Source organism: Cherax quadricarinatus, chromosome 43 (genome assembly GCF_038502225.1).
Source record: "Cherax quadricarinatus isolate ZL_2023a chromosome 43, ASM3850222v1, whole genome shotgun sequence".
NCBI classification, from domain to species: Eukaryota; Metazoa; Arthropoda; class Malacostraca; order Decapoda; family Parastacidae; genus Cherax; species Cherax quadricarinatus.
Genome location: NC_091334.1, coordinates 23,060,514 through 23,076,848, shown reverse-complemented (window position 1 = coordinate 23,076,848; position 16,335 = coordinate 23,060,514).

Sequence of the window (16,335 nt, the reverse complement as noted above, 5' to 3'; positions counted from 1 at the left end):
ACCTTTCGTTAGAGGAGATGGGAGAGAGGTGTAGCGATGAGCAGTCTTGAGGTTCGGTTGTTATATTATTTTTATTGTTATATTATTTTTATTACTATTGGAAGGGTAATGACGGGTGAAAGTGAGTGTACCAACAAAGGTAATCACAGGTAAATTCATCCGTCAGTGCAGATGATGTAATGATGAGAAGACCCTTGGGAAGGGCCTGTACTTCCCTCAGTCTTCAAGACACCTGGTGGGAAGCAAAGCAAGAAGGACTTTGGAAAAGCGGATGCTAAAAATTATTCTCTGTCACGCTCTCCACACGGGTAATATGGTATCCAGAAGCCATTAACGTAAGTTATGACGTGTGTGGGTGGCAGCGTCACCAATCTCCTGTATTTATGACCCTAATGGCAAACACCAAAATGAACACAACAAATGCTTTACGATGCTCGAGAGAGGTTCCCATTACGCATTTGCTGTACGAGTATGCTTGGCCTTTACGTAAGATGAATTTATATTCATCACACGTAGATAACTACGCAGAGGAAAAGCAGGCGTCTAGGTAGATCACGGATAAAACTCCAGGTATTATTTAGAGATAGGCAGCAGATTGTGTATGTCCCAGCATTATATTATACAAAAAGAATAAACGTTGAGTAAGAAACTGTTAAAGGAAAATACCATCTTAAGACTTTCACGAATATCTTCAGTACTTGCAAGAATATTACAAACACCAAAAAAATCAAAACCAATGATGCCTTGTGGACACAAGACATATTGTTAAACTTCGTGACCACTAGTGGCAGCCAACATAATACTGACAAGAAGTGAAGTTGGAAATTTATATTAGAACGAGAGGAAATAATATGTAACTAAAACTAAAAAAAATCAATCCCACTGATGTCGTCTACAGTTTGTTGTATTTTAACCGAGTAGGGCTTTTGGACCGGGACTGTCGCCTCATGTCTGGCATGAGGGCAGGTTCTCTGCTCCTGTGGGATTGGTATTCGTGGGCATTGACTGTAGTAGGAATACTGGTGTGTGAGGGTACTAGTGTCGTGGGTTAAGTAGCTCCTGGGGTAACAGGGTATGTCGGTCTTGGGGACTGTACCTCCACGGACGATGTGGGACTTCTTGGGGTAGAACACCAGGATATGTTCTGCCCCACTCTTGGTGGGTACGAGGAGGAGGGACGGATTCCCTGGGTGCTGCCACTGATGTCGTCTGCAGTGTGTCATATTTTAATCTTCAATAGTTTCCTTCAGGTAGGCGACGCTCAATAACAAAATGAAAGACTTGAAAAAATGGCACATAATAAGTGTTAATTTTTATAACAAATACTTTCCTACACACGTTATTTCCACAACTGGGACCTTTTATCATACTGTATAGAGGCAGGAACCAACAGCCTGATCGATCAGGTCAGCAGACGAGACCTGCTCTGGAAGCAGGCCACAGGGACGGTGATAGCATGTATGTGGTAGCCAGCCACCCGTCCTCCCAAGCCACTCTTCAGTTCATTTATTACTGCAATATTTACACACAGATCAGTCATACATACTAAGAAGTGTTATTCAACCTCACCTCATTCCTGGGCTGGGTTTTGAAATGAGCTGAGGTTAGATAACACCCCAGGATAAGTCTCAACTCTGTATTTGTTTTCCTTATCCACCAACTGAAACACACACACACACACACACACACACACACACACACACACACACACACACACACACACACACACACACACACACACACACACACACACACACACAGAAGGTGGATAAGCAAATGGTGTAACATTTCTTGTCGCAGGCGTCTTACTCGAACTAATTTAAAGTCAGCACCAAATATATAAAGCCCCGTAGCACCATGAATAATTTATCCGTGGCCAGGCAGCGCAGCCAGGAATAAAGTCATTTCCTGGTTGTTTCAGAACATTCCAAACAATACCAACACAAATTCGAAACTGTGTGTCACAACTGTAATGAATGCCTGGGTCCCCTCCATTTATGTTGTGTTTAGATGAAAATGTTTTATTCGGTGTAACACCATTAAATTTTATATTAACTATTAAATTCTTCACTTCTAAATTATATATATATATATATATATATATATATATATATATATATATATATATATATATATATATATATATATATATATATATGATATAATGCATGTTCATTAACAATTTTATTTCCACGTATTATATATATATACATAATTTTGAAAAGTATTTATGTAAATTTTGGTATGTACGAGGTATAGTAATGAAGCAAATATTTCAGTTAACAACTCAAAAGCAATAATTTATAAATGCCATTATTGGTTTTAAAACTAGTAGTGTGTGATGTTACTTAATAGTTAAAAAAAACTAACTAAATAACTCTCCACAATTTACGGATTGAGTAAAATATTTATTGTTGGTTCTCTCATTATTTTTGGTTCTCAGCCTAATATACTTAACGTTACTTAACCGCTGAGTTGCTTCCCGTGTCTCGGAACTTCCCATAATCAGCTCATTACTTTGTTACTGTTTCTTGCCTCGCCGATATCACTGCCAGATGCTCCTTATCAGAACACCTCACACACTCAACGAGGACCACTTAGTGTTCCAGGTCTTCCGTGAGTACTCTTTCACGCCTAAATACACTTGCCAGGTGTTGTGAAATGCAACTTGAACACTGTCGTATGTAGAATTTAATATATCACGTATCCAGCTATTTGCTCTGCTTGCTGTCCTCTTCCAAAACCACTCGATGTTGATGGGATCAGTTTTGGTGCAACATAGATGTCCCAGTGTAAAGCAATTTCAGGAGATTTCTGTAGCCATCACCAACACTAGACCAACAGGGCTCATGGACCTGATCACTCCAAAAACACAAAAGAGGCCCCTGAACAAAAATACTACCATTCGTACGAAACATATAATGGGTCCTACAAATCTGGTCATAGGACACCTGCACAAGCCAGTTGTTCCTAGAATATGATCCTAGTTACCGTACAGCAGCAGTGAGCATTTGTAGTCGATCGGATGTAGCCTCGTGTTATGAGGGAAGTAACGAAAATCTAGACGAAGGAATTTAAAGGAAATTTCTTTCATTTGCTTCAAGATCCCATCGTCGGGTTACCTAACAGACATTTATAAAAAATAAAACTAAGATCAGTTTGAGTGTAGCATTTATAAATTAACACGCATGTAGAGAAACCAAATCAAATTTTCGCAAGACTAGGATAAGTGAGTAAAATTCTATGTGAAATTTCACTTTTTCGTAAAATTGTTGGGTTCGGGGAATGAGGAACGCAGCGGCCGGTGGGTGACAAGAATGCTAAAATTGAATTTTCTCCGCCATACCCCGAATATTACTTCTATATAGTAAGCTTTTCTCAAAAAATATTCCTTTATATTTGTCTGTATATATTCTATAACTCGCCGAATTGTAAGAGAATTATAACATATTCTTTTAAAAGTGAGGTACGAGGCTTCATCCCAGCAGTGACGCTGATATCTTTATTCCGAAAAGTTTAGCCTACACAGTAGGCTTCTTCAGTCGAGTACAGAAGAGTCAGCAGAAACGGGAAATGTAAAGACGATGTCATCAGTCCACCTTTTGAAGACGTAGTTCTGAGGTGGGCAGTCCCTCAACCTGGAGAAGAGTTTTGCTCCAATGGAACAATGTGAAGTTGAAGCAATGGTATTTAGACTTGTATACTGTCAAGAGGTGAGGCGCAGCCCATTGGTAGAAGAAAGAATGTAATCACTGAGAGGTCAAGTCCCTCTCAAATCCATCCATTCTCACTTTGGAAAGTTGTCGAAGGTGTTTTCTGTACCAAGACACCGCTGTGTTGCAGTGTCTGACACTGCAACACAACGGGGTGTATATTATATATATATATATATATATATATATATATATATATATATATATATAGATATATATATATATATATATATATATATGAAAAAAAAATACTTGAAGTATGTTTAGTTAATTTCGTTTTTCCTCTTTTCTCTCTTACACACACACACACACACACACACACACACACACACACACACACACACACACACACACACACACACACACACACACACACACACACACACACTGTAGTTGCCTGCTGTCTCCAGACACTAAAATCGAAACAAACAACTTCCTGGTAACGCCTTTTTCTTATCCAGGGACAAATTGCGTTAAGGCTCTTTAAGACTCCTGTTATCCTTACCTTAAGAATTCCAACGGTTCTTCCTCTCTTTTAGTCTTGGCCGACCAGAATTTCTCCTTTACAACTTCGTTTACTAGAAAATACTTTAATTTTGTGTCCTAAATTCATGTGATGATTGTGTAAGCAACAGCAGGTAGCAGCAGCAACAGCAGGTAGGTAGCAGCAGTAGTAGGTAGCAGCAGTAGTAGGTAGCAGCAGCAGGTGGGAGCAGGCAGCAGCAACGTTTCCATTCTTTTTAACAGTTATTCCCTTATGGGTCTAGCGCTTAGTAATGATTATAATAATTACCAGTTATTTAAATTTTACTCTCTGGCATCGTCGAATTACGAGGCAGCTTTATTTTAAACGCTTGAAGCTACACAGCCGAGGATTTTGGAAGTTATCAGACCCATTCCAGGGTACTGGAGATGGGTCTTACAACTTTGGAAGTTATCAGACCCATTCCAGGGTACCGGAGATGGGTCTTACAACTTTGGAAGTTATCAGACCCATTCCAGGTTACTGGAGATGGGTCTTACAACTTTGGAAGTTATCAGACCCATTCCAGGGTACTGGAGATGGGTCTTACAACTTTGGAAGTTATCAGACCCATTCCAGGGTACTGGGGATGGGTCTTACAACTTTGGAAGTTATCAGACCCATTCCAGGGTACTGGGGATGGGTCTTACAACTTTGGAAGTTATCAGACCCATTCCAGGTTACTGGAGATGGGTCTTACAACTTTGGAAGTTATCAGACCCATTCCAGGTTACTGGAGATGGGTCTTACAACTTTGGAAGTTATCAGACCCATTCCAGGGTACTGGAGATGGGTCTTACAACTTTGGAAGTTATCAGACCCATTCCAGGGTACTGGAGATGGGTCTTACAACTTTGGAAGTTATCAGACCCATTCCAGGGTACTGGAGATGGGTCTTACAACTTTGGAAGTTATCAGACCCATTCCAGGTTACTGGAGATGGGTCTTACAGCTTTGGAAGTTATCAGACCCATTCCAGGTTACTGGAGATGGGTCTTACAACTTTGGAAGTTATCAGACCCATTCCAGGGTACTGGAGATGGGTCTTACAACTTTGGAAGTTATCAGACCCATTCCAGGGTACTGGAGATGGGTCTTACAGCTTTGGAAGTTATCAGACCCATTCCAGGGTACTGGAGATGGGTCTTACAACTTTGGAAGTTATCAGACCCATTCCAGGGTACTGGAGATGGGTCTTACAACTTTGGAAGTTATCAGACCCATTCCAGGTTACTGGAGATGGGTCTTACAGCTTTGGAAGTTATCAGACCCATTCCAGGTTACTGGAGATGGGTCTTACAGCTTTGGAAGTTATCAGACCCATTCCAGGTTACTGGAGATGGGTCTTACAACTTTGGAAGTTATCAGACCCATTCCAGGTTACTGGAGATGGGTCTTACAGCTTTGGAAGTTATCAGACCCATTCCAGGTTACTGGAGATGGGTCTTACAACTTTGGAAGTTATCAGACCCATTCCAGGTTACTGGAGATGGGTCTTACAACTTTGGAAGTTATCAGACCCATTCCAGGTTACTGGAGATGGGTCTTACAACTTTGGAAGTTATCAGACCCATTCCAGGTTACTGGAGATGGGTCTTACAACTTTGGAAGTTATCAGACCCATTCCGGGTTACTGGGGATGGGTCTTACAACTTAGATCACAGGGCACCAGTACTCGCCACTTCGTTCCTATAATCTGCGCCTAGTTACCATTAATTAGCGTTGAAAATTTGAAGTCGTTCGAATGAAGCCATTTCATGTTATGAGCAAAATAAAAACTAAAAGTTGGAAGAACTATTAAAAAGAAGAAATCTATGAAGAATTTTAAGTTTGATTACTAAGATACATCAACCTTTAAAGAATTAAGTCATTCGAAAGAAAGATCTTCAAGTTATCGTTCAGAAAATATTGTCTAACAACTTTCAAATTGGTAAAAATAGCGCTGAGAAAATCCAGTAATTGCTCCAACTTTCTTCTGTGTTGAAAGTTTTAAGCGGTACAAGATCAGGAGAGATCTCAGGTTATCACATGTAAAGCAGAGTGACCCGAAAGAGAAGAAACACTTTCACCATCATTCACTCCATCACTGTCTTGCCAGAGGCGAGCTTACAATACAGTTATAAAACCGCAACATTAACACCTCTCCTTCAGAGTGCGGACACTGTACTTCCCATCTCCAGGACTCGAGTCCGGCCTGCTGGTTTCCCTGAATCCGAAACGTTTCGCCTACACAGTAGGCTTCTTCAGTCGAATACAGAAAGTAGGCAGGAACAGTAGAGATGTGAAGACGATGTAATCAGTCCATCACCCTTAAAGTCGTAGAATTTGAGGTTGTCAGTCCCTCGGCCTGGAGAAGTTCAGTTCCATAGTCAGGAACTATCTGAAGATCAAGCGACAGTGCGGAGACTTAAATACTGTCGGAAGGAGAGGTGCAGGGTAGTAGTAGTAGTAGTAGTAGTAGTGAGAGGCCACTGAGAGGTCATGTCCCTCTCAGATCCAACACTTCTCACTTGAAAAGCTTGTCCAAGGTGTTTTCTGTACCAAGATGCCACGTGTTGCAGTGTCTGACAAGATGAACATCAAAATGGTATACAATACCGACGGTATTGTATACCATTTTGATGTTCATCTTCCCTGAATCCCTTCATAAACAACACGCCAATTCATAAACGCCATTTGTCTCCACTCTTATACAGCCCCCCTCCCCCCCCCAAAAAAAAAAAAAAAAGTAATCTAAGCTCTCCTCTAAATAAGATTCAGTAACGGTGAAAGTCTGAAAGAAAGCTAAAACGTCATTTTCAAATTACTGCTCGGAAATCTTTGATGTATTTACAGGGAAAAACAGAACACAGGTCCAGTAACCACTTCTGGATCTCCCTGTCTGCAAGGACATATATGTATCTCTTATCATTCTCCACATTTACTCTTTAAAGTTCACTTACTCTAATCGCTACGTTCAGTAAGTCACTCGCGTAGCGTCTTCCCTTCAAATTTTTAAAGTGGGACAAACCTGACTCCCCGTTACATGAGCCGGTCTAGTTAAGTATGGAAATGAGCCATACCCCCGGCCGGGATTGAACCCGCGGTCATAGAGTCTCAAAACTCCAGCCCGTCTCTATGACCGCGGGTTCAATCCCGGCCGGGGGTATGGTTTATTTGCAATCGTGTCATTACGATTTCTTAAGTCATGGAAATGAGTTTGCGAGGGTAGAGAGATGGTTTGTAGCGTCAGGATGATGCAGCCACGCGTACCAGCGCCCACTCACGCACACGCGTACCACCGCCCACTCAGGCATACGCGTATGTAGGCTCCACGCACGCGAGTACGGAAGCTTCACGCACCCAAGCACGCAAGCTTCACGCAGGCGAGTACGTGAGCTTCAAGGACGTTCTCTCTCTCTCTCTCTCTCTCTCGTTCTCTCTCTCGTTCTCTCTCTCGTTCTCTCTCTCGTTCTCTCTCTCGTTCTCTCTCTCGTTCTCTCTCTCGTTCTCTCTCTCGTTCTCTCTCTCGTTCTCTCTCTCGTTCTCTCTCTCGTTCTTTCTCTCGTTCTTTCTCTCGTTCTTTCTCTCGTTCTCTCTCGTTCTCTCTCTCGTTCTCTCTCTCGTTCTCTCGTTCTCTCGTTCTCTCTCTCTCTCTCTCTCTCTCTCTCTCTCTCTCTCTCTCTCTCTCTCTCTCTCTCTCTCTCTCTCTCTCTCACACACACACAGGAAGGACTCTGGGGGGACAGACCAGATGGGGACACCAGCAAGGAATACACCAACAAGTGTTGGACGACATACATACAGATGAGGAGGAGGTGAAGAAACTTCTAAGGGACATCGATACCTCTAAGGCAATGGGGCCGGACAACATATCCCCGTGGATCCTTAGAGAGGGAGCAGATATGTTGTGCGTGCCACTTACCACAATCTTCAACACGTCCCTGGAAACTGGGCAACTACCTGAGGTATGGAAGACGGCAAATGTAGTTCCCATTTTTAAAAAAGGAGACAGAAAAGAGGCACTAAACTATAGACCTGTGTCATTGACGTGTATAGTATGCAAAGTTATGGAGAAGATTATCAGGAGGAGAGTGGTGGAGCACCTGGAACTGAACAAGAGTATAAATGCCAACCAGCACGGATTCATGGAAGGCAAATCCTGTGTCACAAACCTTCTGGAGTTTTGTGATAAAATAACAGAAGTAAGACACGAGAGAGAGGGGTGGGTTGATTGCATCTTCTTGGACTGCAAGAAGGCCTTTGACACAGTTCCTCACAAGAGATTAGTGCAGAAGCTAGAGCATCAGGCGCATATAACAGGAAGGGCACTGCAATGGATCAGAGAATACCTGACAGGGAGGCAACAACGAGTCATGGTACGTAATGATGTATCACAGTGGGCACCTGTGACGAGCGGGGTCCCACAGGGGTCGGTCCTAGGACCAGTGCTATTTTTGGTATATGTGAACGACATGATGGAAGGGTTAGACTCAGAAGTGTCCCTGTTTGCAGATGATGTGAAGTTAATGAGGAAATTAAATCAGATGAGGACCAGGCAGGACTTCAAAGAGACCTGGACAGACTGGACACCTGGTCCAGCAAATGGCTTCTCGAATTTAATCCTGCCAAATGCAAAGTCATGAAGATAGGGGAAGGGCACAGAAGACCACAGACAGAGTATAGGCTAGGTGGCCAAAGACTGCAAACCTCACTCAAGGAGAAAGATCTTGGGGTGAGTATAACACCTAGCATGTCTCCGGAAGCACACATCAATCAGATAACTGCTGCAGCATATGGGCGCCTGGCAAACCTGAGAACAGCATTCCAATACCTTAGTAAGGAATCGTTCAAGACACTGTACACCGTGTATGTCAGGCCCATACTGGAGTATGCAGCACCTGTTTGGAACCCGCACTTGATAAAGCACGTCAAGAAACTAGAGAAAGTACAAAGGTTTGCGACAAGGTTAGTTCCAGAGCTAAGGGGAATGTCCTATGAAGAAAGATTAAGGGAAATCGGCCTGACGACACTGGAGGACAGGAGGGTCAGGGGAGACATGATAACGACATATAAAATTCTGCGTGGAATAGAGAAGGTGGACAAAGACAGGATGTTCCAGGGAGGGGACACAGAAACAAGAGGTCACAATTGGAAGTTGAAGACACAAATGAGTCAGAGAGATATTAGGAAGTATTTCTTCAGTCATAGAGTTGTCAGGCAGTGGAATAGCCTAGAAAATGACGTAGTGGAGGCAGGAACCATACACAGTTTTAAGACGAGGTTTGATAAAGCTCATGGAGCGGGGAGAGAGAGGGCCCAGTAGCAACCGGTGAAGAGGCGGGGTCAGGAGCTAAGACTCGACCCCTGCAACCACAAATAGGTGAGTACACACACACACACGCATATATACACACACACACGTATATACAACAGGCCTAGTGTCTAATCGACATGTGCCTAGGACAAAATGGTAACAAAATGGTAACTAACACACACACACACACACACACACACACACACACACACACACACACACACACACACACACACACACACACACACACACACACACACACACACCATCTCTCATGGTTTTCTTAAGGTTTTCCAAGTGTCTTTTAATACCTAAAGTGCTCTGTGTTTGGGTCTTACTGTTCATGATGCCTTCATTTCTTTCAGATGTTTCACTGTGTCTTTGCTAGTTCTATCAACGTTTGTGTCGTGGTTTCCTTTCAATCTTCGTCCACTTTAACGTAATTTCTGCTGTTGTGAAGCCACTTACACCCTTACCAAGTTTAGTGAATATCACCCTTCGTTGAATGATCATTCAGCATCGTTCTAAATGACTCGTACGATCATGCAATACAGTTCTGGTGACTTAGTGACTTCTCAGTGAATGATCACACAACATTGTTTTAGTAACACAATAACTTCTCTTCCTAACGTTATATTAACGTTATACAACGTAGTTCTAGAAAGACAAACTGACCTCTTCTCACAGTTTGATCTACATACACAGTCTGAGTTATTTTGTATGGAGTTGTATGTTAGTATACAGTAGTATCCTGGTTCACATCGTCTCACTGAGGAAGGAGTGACACATGATGTTATTACACTAAATGCTCGTAATAAATATATGTTACATATCCATTTTGTTAAAGATATTATAATATACAGAGTACCAGATGACACAATATCTAAATGTACAATATTTTAGACGTTTGTGATGTATTTAAACGTCTGTAACAACTCGACTTGTATGACGCTGTGGAGCTTCCATACTCATGAACACCATTTTTTTTAAATTGTAAGCTTGGCTTAAGTAGCATTAGTAAATTTATATATATATAGGGAAAACTGTATTCATAGAAATATCATGTAAGTTTTCGTTTAGCTTATTTGACATGATATTTTTGCATTTTTTTTTCTCTCTCCCCCGTCATTCTTATCGTTTGGGGTGTTTTGTGTGTTTTAAGTTTGTCTTTAGGGATAACTAGTGAAGGTATATACAAAAATAACCAGCACATCGAAGAGAGGAGCTTACGACGACGTGTCGGTCTGACTTTGACCATTTACAAAGTCACACTGACAGAAAGGAGAGGAGCGGGGAGTATATATAGGCCAGCTGGCAAGGACGGGACTGGCTCCTATTCTTCTGTCTGTTCGTATGACTTTGTAAACGGGTCATTTATATGTCACCCCCCCTAAAAAAAATGTATTCTGTGCTGCATCCCAAACTTAAATATTAGTTAATATGTTTACACAGTTTTAAAAATATATGATAGAGCTCAGCGTAAAGCAGTGAAGATAACACTCATATTAAAACAAAAGATATTCTATATTTTATTTTTGTGAGACGTTACGTTATGCCCGAAAATATCATAGCATCACCGCTAGTTCGTAGACATTGTTTCGCAAATCATTTACCGTTACTTAATGTTGAATCTGAGGAGATTCGTAGTTACATGTCTTATTTTTGTTTCTTTTCACTTGTCCAAAGTGTTGTTGTAATTTAATTCCTAAACTGGGACTGCCAGAGTTATCTGTAAGAAAGTTCACAGTTTATTAATGATAGAATTACCGATAATATGTTGGGTGAAAGGAACACAAGTGCTACTAATATGACATTTTACTGTGGCAACGTTTCGCTCTCCAGGGAACCTTGAGAGCGAAACGTTGCCACAGTAAAATGTCACATTAGTTGCGCTTGTCTCTTTTCACCTAGCGAAGTTCGCAGTCTCTTGAGGTCAAAGAAAGTGATATTGTGAGGTATTACTGGAGGTCACCCGCCACCACGACGTAAACAATGGCGCTGCTGTGCAAGAAAGGTATAAAATACCGACAATATCAGAGTTGAGACACATGTGCAACATCTGGATATCTTTATTGTAGACGTTTCGCCATCCAGTGGCTTTATCAATACAGATTCTTGGACATAATTAGAAGACAGTAGAACTATATACAAAAGATGAGGTAATCAGTCCCTCAGCCTTGGAGATAGTGTTCACGGCATCGTGGTGGAGGAGAATCTGGAGCAAAGGCAAGAAGACACTGCAACATCATGGAATCTTGGTTCAGAGGACATCTACGACTACAAGACCTTCTTCACGGCTGCTACAACTAACCCATCCCTTTGGGTAGGACCTACTTCCACTGGGGATTCCCCCCTACCAGTGACTGTGTCCTCGTCTGCTACACGTCCTTATCCACTGACGCCTATATAACCGCCAGTCTTCTTGCCTTTGCTCCAGATTCTCCTCCACGATGCTGTGAACACTATCTCCAAGGCTGAGGGACTGATTACCTCATCTTTTGTATATAGTTCTACTGTCTTCTAATTATGTCCAAGAATCTGTATTGATAAAGCCACTGGATGGCGAAACGTCTACAATAAAGATATCCGGATGTTGCACATGTGTCTTAACTTTCAATGGCGCTGCTGTAGAGGCAGGTTAGGTTAGGTTTGTCAGGAAAAAGACCAAGTGTTTCCTTACGCTGGTCTTATGATAACCCGCCACTTGGAGTTTTTTGGTCATTGACCGAGACCTTCTACTGGCTTACCCGTCCATACTTTTAGAAATTGTGATAATAATTACCATTAGATTTATATTATTAAAGTCTATATTGTTCGTCAGACGCTGACAAGGGTGTGCACCTTGCTAGTTCGTGCACCAGTGCACGAACTAGTAGGGAACTCAGAGAGTCTTATGATAAAGGAGAATAATAATTCAAGTGAGAGTAAAAGGCATAAATGGGAAGGGCATATAAAGTGAAGGTTACTGTATTTATCATGGGCTGAGGATTTTTTTAACGACCATCACGTCTGGACAAAGTTTATTCTCGAGGACAGGTGTGTCTTTTACAGCAGTTGTAATGTTTTCTGAATTTATAGCTATGAGTAAACTCTCAAACATTCCCTTTCCTCTGCCTGCCTCTCTACTGAGTCACCCTTCCCTGAGAAATCAACTTTCATGGCACCATGAACACAGTTACACACTGGCACCATGAACACAGTTACACACTGGCACCATGAACACAGTTACACACTGGCACCATGAACACAGTTACACACTGGCACCATGAACACAGTTACACACTGGCACCATGAACACAGTTACACACTGGCACCATGAACACAGTTACACACTGGCACCATGAACACAGTTACACACTGGCACCATGAAGATAAAATTAATTACATTTCACATCTATGGCACTGTAATGTATTTTGCATCCCTGTGGATGTCTGTGCTTTAGATTCTTCAAGACTGAGGTGCTCTTCAGCAACTCCAAGACTGAGGGACTGATTACCTCGTCTTTTGTATACAGTTCTTCAGTCTTCCCATTATGTCCTTGAATTTGTGTTGATAAAGCCACTGGATGGCGAAACGTCTACTAATAAAGATATCCAGATGTTGCACATGTGTTTAATTCTTTTAGGTTAGCTTAGGTTAGGTTAGGCTAAGTTAGGTTAGGTTAGCTTAGGTTAGGTTAGGTTAAGTTAGGTTAGCTTAGGTTAAGTTAGGTTTGGTTTGGTTAGGTTAAGTTAAGTTAGGTTGGAAGATATAATAAAGGCGATTAAAAGCTACTGTTGGCAGAGACTATTGGTGGTAGTCATAACTATGTCAGTCTTTCACTGTTTAATGTCTTCAACAGTACCACTGTCTCTACAATGTGTCTTCAACAGTACCACTGTCTCTATAATGTGTCTTCAACAGTACCACTGTCTCTACGTGTCTTCAACAGTACCACTGTCTCTACAATGTGTCTTCAACAGTACCACTGTCTCTACAATGTGTCTTCAACAGTACCACTGTCTCTACAATGTGTATTCAACAGTACCACTGTCTCTACAATGTGTCTTCAACAGTACCACTGTCTCTACAATGTGTCTTCAACAGTACCACTGTCTCTACAATGTGTCTTCAACAGTACCACTGTCTCTACAATGTGTCTTCAACAGTACCACTGTCTCTACAATGTGTATTCTACCACTGTCTCTACAATGTGTCTTCAACAGTACCACTGTCTCTACAATGTGTCTTCAACAGTACCACTGTCTCTACAATGTGTCTTCAACAGTACCACTGTCTCTACAATGTGTCTTCAACAGTACCACTGTCTCTACAATGTGTCTTCAACAGTACCACTGTCTCTACAATGTGTATTCAACAGTACCACTGTCTCTACAATGTGTCTTCAACAGTACCACTGTCTCTACAATGTGTCTTCAACAGTACCACTGTCTCTACAATGTGTCTTCAACAGTACCACTGTCTCTACAATGTGTCTTCAACAGTACCACTGTCTCTACAATGTGTCTTCAACAGTACCACTGTCTCTACAATGTGTCTTCAACAGTACCACTGTCTCTACAATGTGTCTTCAACAGTACCACTGTCTCTACAATGTGTCTTCAACAGTACCACTGTCTCTACAATGTGTCTTCAACAGTACCACTGTCTCTACAATGTGTCTTCAACAGTACCACTGTCTCTACAATGTGTCTTCAACAGTACCACTGTCTCTACAATGTGTCTTCAACAGTACCACTGTCTCTACAATGTGTCTTCAACAGTACCACTGTCTCTACAATGTGTCTTCAACAGTACCACTGTCTCTACAATGTGTCTTCAACAGTACCACTGTCTCTACAATGTGTCTTCAACAGTACCACTGTCTCTACAATGTGTCTTCAACAGTACCACTGTCTCTACAATGTGTCTTCAACAGTACCACTGTCTCTACAATGTGTCTTCAACAGTACCACTGTCTCTACAATGTGTCTTCAACAGTACCACTGTCTCTATAATGTGTCTTCAACAGTAGCACTGTCTCTACAATGTGTCTTCAACAGTACCACTGTCTCTACAATGTGTCTTCAACAGTACCACTGTCTCTACAATGTGTCTTCAACAGTACCACTGTCTCTACAATGTGTCTTCAACAGTAGCACTGTCTCTACAATGTGTCTTCAACAGTACCACTGTCTCTACAATCTGTCTTCAACAGTACCACTGTCTCTACAATGTGTCTTCAACAGTACCACTGTCTCTACAATGTGTCTTCAACAGTACCACTGTCTCTATAATGTGTCTTCAACAGTAGCACTGTCTCTACAATGTGTCTTCAACAGTACCACTGTCTCTATAATGTGTCTTCAACAGTACCACTGTCTCTATAATGTGTCTTCAACAGTACCACTGTCTCTATAATGTGTCTTCAACAGTACCACTGTCTCTACAATGTGTCTTCAACAGTACCACTGTCTCTATAATGTGTCTTCAACAGTAGCACTCTGTCTATAATGATATAATGTCTGTCGTGGAGAGGAGAGGCAGAATTTTGACACAATGTAATAACCCTTAATTAAATGATTTTATACCACCTTGTTTGTAAGGCCTTTATTACCGTTTCCATGTATTCCAGTTTATCTTTATCATACACGTAGCATCCACTATTTATTATTGTTTAGCTTTTATTATCGTCTTATTATGTCTTTTAAATATGAGTTGATATGCAAAAAAAACACGTTCAGTTTTTTTTTTTGGCAATAAACTTTGCTTGAGGAATTCTTTTAAAACTTCCTGGTTGTTCTTGTGAGAATTTTTTTCTCCGTCGCTATCTCACTCTTGCAGACATACAGGGAGAGTGTGACCTAGTAGCGACCAGTGATGAGGTGGGGCCAGGAGCTATGAATCGACCCCTGCAACCACATTACAAGTAGGGGAGTACACCAGCACCCTGGTGGTGTAACCCCATAATTCCAAACCAGTACACATCATTTACACAATAAATACCAGCAATAAGACTAGAGAATCAGAAGGAATATTAAATAAGTAAACATTTGTAAGCAACAGATAAAAACTCACAAGGTAAAAATATTTATTCGTATATAAAACTGCAAGTATAGTCACGGGGTGAGTCACTCGGACAGCAACATACATGATCAGGAGGAGTTTGAGGTTATCAGTCCCTCAGGCTGGAGTCGATGTGTTCAGTCTAGATAGATTCTCTCTCTCTCTCTCTCTCTCTCTCTCTCTCTCTCTCTGCGCCAGACACAGGCAGAGAAACTGCAAAATATTAAACCAAATAACCTTAATGGAAACTTACTTAGTACTCTTTTGAGTACAGTCTCTCCCAAAGTATATGTTATGTAAATTCACTAATGCTGCCTAAGTGAATACTAAACCTTCAAACGCATTTTGGCGTTCATCTGTTTGGTATTATTACAACATTTCACGCATTCAAAAACATTTCTATTTTCTTGCGTCTCTGGTGCTATGTTGATATTAAAACAACATTTTTAACAAGATGGATATGTAACATATACAAGCGTTTAGTGTGGTAATATATGTTTCACTCCTCCCTCAGTATACAGTATACTACACTATACTGTTAACCTACAGCCACTCCTACACACTCAGCCTGAACTATATTGTATGATCATTTACCGAGAAGTCACTAAGTTACTAGAACTGTATTGCATGATCTGACAAGAGAAGTCACTTAGAACGATGTTCAATGATCATTCAACGAAGGGTGATATTCACTAAACTAGGTAACACACTTGTCTCATTGAGAAAAATATCGGATTAATGATAGAGAATGAAATAT